Source organism: Triticum urartu, unplaced genomic scaffold (genome assembly GCF_056163025.1).
Source record: "Triticum urartu cultivar PI428250 unplaced genomic scaffold, HENAU_Tu73 scaffold1, whole genome shotgun sequence".
NCBI classification, from domain to species: Eukaryota; Viridiplantae; Streptophyta; class Magnoliopsida; order Poales; family Poaceae; genus Triticum; species Triticum urartu.
The window spans coordinates 10,296,422-10,303,921 of NW_028259461.1; positions in this window are offsets into that span (position 1 = coordinate 10,296,422).

A 7,500-nucleotide genomic window follows, 5' to 3' on the forward strand; every position below is an offset into this window, starting at 1 on the left:
TAGGATTATTTTCTTCGCGAGACCTTTTACTTTTTTTTATCATGTGGGAGTTAGAATTAATTCCTGTTTACTTACTTTTATCCATGTGGGGGGGGAAGAGGCGTCTATATTCAGCTACAAAGTTTATTTTGTATACTGCAGGCGGTTCCATTTTTTTCTTAATCGGAGTTCTGGGTATGGGCTTATATGGTTCCAACGAACCAGGATTAGATTTGGAAAGATTAATTAATCAATCATACCCTGCAACCTTGGAAATACTTTTATATTTTGGCTTCCTTATTGCTTATGCTGTCAAATTGCCGATTATACCCCTACATACGTGGTTACCAGATACCCATGGGGAAGCACATTATAGTACATGTATGCTTTTAGCGGGAATATTATTAAAGATGGGAGCATATGGATTGATTCGGATCAACATGGAATTGTTACCTCATGCTCATTATCTATTTTCGCCCTGGTTAGTAATAATAGGAGCGATCCAAATAATCTATGCAGCTTCAACTTCTCTTGGTCAACGAAATTTCAAAAAAAGAATAGCTTATTCCTCTGTATCTCACATGGGTTTCATAATTATAGGAATTGGTTCCATAACCAACATTGGACTCAATGGAGCTATTTTACAAATATTATCCCATGGATTTATTGGTGCTACACTTTTTTTCTTGGCAGGAACCGCTTCTGATAGAATGCGTCTTGTTTATCTCGAAGAACTGGGGGGAATATCTATCCCAATGCCTAAAATTTTTACCATGTTTAGTAGCTTTTCAATGGCTTCTCTTGCCTTACCAGGAATGAGTGGTTTTGTCGCAGAATTAGTAGTATTTTTTGGACTAATTACTAGTCCAAAATTTCTGTTAATGCCAAAAACACTAATTACTTTTGTAATGGCAATTGGAATGATATTAACTCCTATTTATTTATTATCTATGTTACGCCAGATGTTCTATGGATACAAGCTATTTAATGTTCCAAACGCAAATTTTGTGGATTCTGGACCACGAGAACTCTTTATTTTAATCTGTATCTTTTTACCAGTAATAGGAATTGGTATTTATCCAGATTTTGTTCTCTCCCTATCCGTTGACAGGGTAGAGGCTCTCTTATCCAATTATTATCCTAAATAGGTTTGCTTTTTTTTACTCGTCTGCTCTATTAATGCAGAAATAAGTAAAAAAGTATATAATGCAGAAATAAGTAAAAAAGTATAATTAGATCTATCTCGAATTTTTGAGAACCCTTTGATAAGGCGTTCAAGGGGTTCTCAAATAAAACATAAAAGTAAAAACCTTCATTTCATGAAGGTTTTATTTTATGTAATCATTTAGGTGTTAATGTAAACGAACCATAACTATGTAAGCCTATTCCTAATAGATTTATACCAAAATAACAAATCCAAATTATAAGAAATCCTATCAAAGCTATAAGTGCAGAATTCGTACCCTTCCAATTTGGATTTGTTCTACTATGTAAATAAATTGCGAATATGGTCCAAGTAATAAATGCCCAAGTTTCCTTAGGATCCCAATTCCAATAGGATCCCCAGGCCTCATTAGCCCATACTGCTCCACAAAGAATACCTACGGTTAAAAGGGTAAATCCTAGGCTAATGACACGATAACTCCAAGAATCCAAACGCTCCGTTAATTGATATTTGTAATAATTTGGAAATGAAGGGACAGAGGTTCTTTTTAAAGCACTTCTTTTTGCATAAAAATATTTAATATCACTAAAGAAAAATGTTTTATTTAAAACATTTTTTTTCTTTTTAGAAAAGAAATGGAAATTATTTCGAAATCTAATGATTAGAATAGCGGCAGATAATAAGGATCCGCACAAAAGAGTTGCATAGCTTAATAACATCATACTGACATGCATCATTAACCACTGAGATTGTAGAGCAGGTACTAGTATCGTGGATTGATGCATTTCAGTTAAAAGACCCGATGTGGCAAAGCCTTGCGTTAAAATAGTACTTGGCGTAGTTATTGTGCTTAAATCATTTTTAGAGTTCTGTATTTTAGGAATGGTATGAAGAATATACAGGGCCCATGAAAGGAAGATCAATGACTCATATAAATTACTTAATGGAAAATGTCCCGAGGAAGCCCAACGAGAAACTAAGAATCCTGTTATAGAGAAAAAAGTAACTATCATTCCTTTTTCTGACGAATCGCGTAATCCTCCAAGTTCACGAACTAATAAGGTTATAAAATGAATCGTAATCACAATTGAAATCGTTGAGAAAGAGATATGAGTTAGTATATGTTCTAAAGTTGCAAATAGCATAAGGGGAAGGTCCCATTACAAAATTGTAAATTTCGAATTGATTTCTAATCTATTGTATTCTTTTTCAAGAATGCCGCCACTCGGATTCGAACCGAGATGCTTGAGCACTGCTTCCTAAGAGCAGCGTGTCTACCAATTTCACCATGGCGGCTAACTTCAAATAATAGGTAACTTAAAAGAATAATAGCTATTATCTTGGGAATCGTCGATATTGGGAAAGTCCATAAAATTTAGGAACATTAGAGTTTTCATTAAAATAGACTTCGTTTGGTAGTATCGTTTCCATTTTTTTTTTTTACAATAAACTCTTGCTTTGCCCAATAGAAACACAAACACTGCTTGAAAGAGTTGGAACTTCTTTTTTCTAACTTGCAATTATAGAACTAATTTTTTCTAATTAATTTCCCCTTTACATTTTGAAAATTCTTTCAATACAATGAAAAAAATCCAAAAGGGTTTCTATTTAATGATGAAATTAAAATAAAATGGATAAATAGAAAAGGCTTTTTGGATTTTTTAAAAATTTCTAGAATGAAAGTCTTTATGCTCTTATTAATAAGATTTACTAACCTTATGATTTTGGAGAAGATAGGTGGAAGTTGTAAGTCCTATTGTAAGAATACTCCACTTTTCATAATTTTCCTAATAGAATATGAGGATTCTATTAGGAAAATTATGAAAAGTTCATTGATAGGAAAAGAATACTTAGCACACAGTATACCAAACAAAACTTTTTTTTTCTTGTATATATAAGATAAGAGGGGTTTTTTGTTCTAAGAATATTGTACCGAGTAATTCGACACATAAAAGTACATTCAAAGAAGAATCCAAATTATTAAATAATTGGAATTCTTTTTTGATAAGTCAATTCATATTATTCCAAAATCTTATTATTTGTTTGTTGCCCAGAAAAACCCTTTGGTTTTGGATGCTCATTACCGCTCGAAAATGATCTTGATTTTACTAAAGAATAAGATTGTACTATGGAAAAATAAGTCTTTTTCTTCCAAATATTTTTACGAATACGCTTTTTTGACATTGAAGTACGTTTTTTTGGAACTGCCATTCAAAAAGGAAATTACTTTTTTCTAGTTGTATGTGAAAGACATCTATTGCTGCAAATCAATCCTTCTTTCTTCTTTTTATTAGTATTTATACTTAGATACTGAAAGATACTTAAATTTTGAATTATTTTTTACTTCATTTTGTCTAATGCGGATAAGACAACAAGAATTTTTTAACATTTTTTCTTTATATATTTTATACTTTTTTTTTAATAATATAGAATATATAGAAGGGTTTCTCATTTAAATCTATTTATATCTATTTATATATCAAGTATACTCCATATATAGATATATGGTATGGAAGCCTATCCCCCATATAAGATAAGACGGGGGGATAAAAAGAAGGGAAAATGAAAATAGTTAATTAAGTTCAGAATGGTATTCCATAAAGGAAAGGAATTCCAATCAAAACAAAAAATACTGAGTCTCTTAAACAAGACATTCTAAAACTTAGGTAATTTATAGTCATTAGAATTTTAGTTCTATATGAAGTAAGGACTATTCGATAATTTCTTATAAACATAGGTTTTCATTGGAATTCACTCAATCAGTTAATTATGGAACAAGAGAGCTGTTTCATCTTTGTTTTAAAGAAATATAAAAATGAATTATGAATAGAAAGTAAAATGATTCCACTTTTTTTTTTTTATTTTTATAAATATCTTTATTTAGTTAATAAAATAACTTCGTTACCTAGTTATTTTATTAACTTTTTTAATTTAACCAACTAAACCCATTCTTAATTTTTAATTATTTCAATGAGATAAATTTTGGAAAAATTAAGAATTTCAGTATTTTTTCTTATTCTTTTTATTTATTCTTTCAGAAAGAGATAAGAATTGGTTTGGTGAATCGGAAACAATTTTATAGAAAAATTGAAGTAAAAATTGAAGTAAAAATTGCAATTTCTTTTCTTATGGAACATACATATCAATATGCATGGGTAATCCCTCTTCTCCCACTTCCAGTTATTATGTCAATGGGATTTGGCCTTATTCTTATTCCGACAGCAACAAAAAATCTTCGTCGCATATGGGCTTTTCCTAGTGTTTTACTCTTAAGTATAGCTATGGTATTCTCAGTTCAACTGTCTATTCAACAAATAAATGGAAGTTCGATCTATCAATATCTATGGTCTTGGACCGTCAATAATGATTTTTCTTTAGAATTTGGATACTTGATTGACCCACTTACTTCTATTATGTTAATACTAATTACTACTGTAGGAATCCTGGTTCTTATTTATAGTGATGGTTATATGTCTCACGATGAAGGATATTTGAGATTTTTTGTTTATATAAGTTTTTTCAATACTTCCATGTTGGGATTGGTTACTAGCTCCAATTTGATACAAATTTATTTTTTTTGGGAACTCGTGGGAATGTGTTCTTATTTATTGATAGGCTTTTGGTTTACACGACCAATCGCAGCGAGTGCTTGTCAAAAAGCTTTTGTAACTAATCGTGTAGGGGATTTTGGTCTATTATTAGGAATTTTAGGTTTTTTTTGGATAACAGGTAGTTTAGAGTTTAGGGATTTGTTCAAAATAGCTAATAACTGGATTCCTAATAATGGAATTAACTCTTTACTTACTACTTTGTGTGCTTTTTTATTATTCCTTGGTGCAGTTGCGAAATCCGCACAATTCCCTCTTCACGTATGGTTACCCGATGCTATGGAAGGGCCCACTCCTATTTCGGCTCTTATACACGCAGCAACTATGGTTGCTGCGGGAATTTTTCTTCTAGCTCGACTTCTTCCTCTTTTCATATCTTTACCTTTGATAATGAGTTTTATTTCTTTAGTAGGTACAATAACACTATTCTTAGGAGCTACTTTAGCTCTTGCTCAGAGAGATATTAAAAGAAGCTTAGCCTATTCTACAATGTCTCAATTGGGTTATATGATGTTAGCTCTAGGTATAGGTTCTTATCAAGCTGCTTTATTCCATTTGATCACTCATGCTTATTCAAAAGCTTTATTGTTCTTGGGATCCGGATCCGTTATTCATTCAATGGAACCTCTTGTTGGATATTCACCAGATAAAAGTCAAAATATGGTTCTTATGGGCGGTTTAAGAAAATACATTCCAATCACAAGAACTACTTTTTTATGGGGTACACTTTCTCTTTGTGGTATTCCACCTCTTGCTTGCTTCTGGTCCAAAGATGAAATCCTTAGTAATAGTTGGTTGTATTCGCCCTTTTTTGGAATAATAGCCTCCTTTACTGCAGGATTAACTGCCTTTTATATGTTTCGGATATATTTACTTACATTTGATGGGTATTTGCGTGTTCATTTTCAAAATTACAGTAGCACTAAAGAGAGTTCCTTGTATTCAATATCCTTATGGGGAAAAAGGATACCCAAAGGAGTGAATAGGGATTTCGTTTTATCAACAACGAAGAGTGGAGTTTCTTTTTTTTCACAAAATATACCAAAAATTCAAGGTAATACAAGAAATAGGATAGGATCCTTTACTACGTCTTTTGGGGCTAAAAAAACTTTTGCCTATCCGCATGAAACGGGAAATACTATGTTATTTCCTCTTCTTATATTACTACTTTTCACTTTGTTCATTGGATTCATAGGAATCTCTTTTGATAATGGAGGAATTGGTAATGGAATAGCAGAGTTAACCATATTATCAAAGTGGTTAACTCCCTCAATAAACTTTACCCAGGAAAGTTCTAATTCTTTTGTAAATTCATATGAATTTATTACTAATGCAATTTCTTCTGTAAGTCTAGCTATCTTTGGTTTATTCATAGCATATATCTTCTATGGATCCGCTTATTCTTTTTTTCAGAATTTGGATTTAATAAACTCTTTTTACAAAGGAAATCCTAAAAAAGAATTTTTAGATCAAGTAAAAAAAAATATACAGTTGGTCATATAATCGTGGTTATATAGATATTTTCTATACTAGGGTCTTTACCCTCGGTATAAGAGGGTTAACCGAACTCACGGAGTTTTTTGATAAGGGTGTTATTGATGGAATTACCAATGGAGTGGGTCTTGCTAGTTTTTGTATAGGAGAGGAAATTAAATATGTAGGGGGAGGTCGAATCTCGTCTTATTTATTCTTTTTTTTATGTTATGTATCTGTGTTTTTATTCTTTTTTCTTTCTTAAGTTAAGGAATTTACAACAAGTCTCTTGCAAAAATAACTATCCTATCCCCTTTCTACAATCTCTCTATATCCTTGTTACATAAGGTAAGTATTGTATAATAGTTCGGTTTTCCGCGATTTTTTCCATTCCTCTGTGTAAATACCCTAATATGGGTTCACAATCAATAACATCCTCACCATCGAGAGTAACGATCAGTCGAAGAACACCATGCATTGATGGGTGTTGAGGGCCCATATTGACTATCATGAGATCTTTTCTTGTAAGCGGTAGACTCATATCCTTTCTTCCTTAATTCATTATTCCATGAAAATGGATTATTCCATGAATTCCTCAAAGCGAGGCTCATCAAAATGAAAAATCTAAGACTACTATAAGACTACTAAAAAAATAATAAAACAAGAAAAAAATTTGAACGATTAAATTACTGCTCCCGAATATTCAACTGACCGATTAATTTCTTATAACGTACTCTATTTTTCTTTGCCAAATAAGCCAGCAAACGTCGACGTTTTCCCAAAAGTCTTCGTAGACCTCTTTCCGATGAAAAATCTTTTTTGTGTAATTCCAAATGTGAAGCAAGTCTCCGTATCTTATTGGTGAAACTGAATACTTGAAATTCAACAGAACCCCTGTTTTCTTCTTTTTCTTCTTTAACCATAAATCCAAAAATTTTTCTACCTCCTTTCTTTTTCATGTATTTTTCTGATCAGGAAAAATACAAAATTATGTCAGTTATTTTGAAGTTATTCTAATCTCGTACACACACAAATTTGCAATTATTCATCTACTACTGGAATTTGGATTTATTTTATCGATGCAAATTGGATTTGGATAGAAGGGTACATTCTTTCTAATATTTTAGATAGAAGAAATGTTTCTTCTATCTAAAATATTAGAAAGAATTTTGCTGATTTATTTATTGCTATATGCAATTTATGGAATTGATACACCATTTAATTGATATCATTTAGCAAAATGAAACACAGCATATGCATCCATCTTTTGGCTCG